Consider the following 923-nt stretch of genomic DNA (forward strand, 5'->3'; position numbering starts at 1 on the left):
CGTTTCGTTTTTGTTTTTTTTTTTTTTTTTTTTTGTCTACTGTTTCCCTCTCCTCGTTTGCCCCATTTGTTTCCTTTAATCCTCTTTTTTACATCTTCCTCTTCTTCCTCCGTTCTCCATGCGCTCATTTATCGCCTTGTATCTCTTCGCCCTCTACATATAGTTTTCTTTTTCTTTCTTTTACGCTCCCTTTCTCGTCCACTCCTTCTCTGTCGTTTACTCTCTCTCTCTTCCGTTCCGCTTTGTCCTTTACTCTGTCTTTCTCTTTTACTCTTTATCTTTAGTTCGCTCCTCTCTTTCGTTTACTCTTTTTCTTTCTCTTTTATCCATTTTCTTTCGTCTACTCTTTCTTTGTTCTTTATGCTACCTCTCTCTTTTCCTCTTTTTCTCGCGCTTACACTTTCTTTTTCTTTTACTCTTTTTCTCTCGTTCACTTCCCTCTCACCTACTCTTTCTCTCCCTCCTGAATTATCGCTCTCTGTGAACCATTGTTAATTCTCTAGTGAGTTTTTTCGACTCCTTTTGTCCCTAATTTCACCTTTATTGAGTTTAATAACCTGTACATTTTCCCTGCATTGATGTGTTATTATTGTTATTGGTATTTATATTACTTTTATTTATTATTATTTGTATTACTATTATTTTTTATTATTATTTGAATTGCTATCATCATCATCATCATCATTATCATTATCATCATTATCATCATCATTATCATCACCTCCTTTCCTCCCTCTCTCTCTCTCTCTCTCTCTCTCTCTCTCTCTCTCTCTCTCTCTCTCTCTCTCTCTCTCTCTCTCTCTCTCTCTCTCTCTCTCTCTCTCTTTCTCTCTCTCTCTCTCTCTCTCTCTCTCTCTCTCTCTCTCTCTCTCTCTCTCTCTCTCTCTCTCTCTCTCTCTCTCTTTCTCTGTCTCTCTCTCTCT

This window comes from Penaeus chinensis, chromosome 30 (genome assembly GCF_019202785.1).
Source record: "Penaeus chinensis breed Huanghai No. 1 chromosome 30, ASM1920278v2, whole genome shotgun sequence".
Taxonomy (NCBI): Eukaryota; Metazoa; Arthropoda; class Malacostraca; order Decapoda; family Penaeidae; genus Penaeus; species Penaeus chinensis.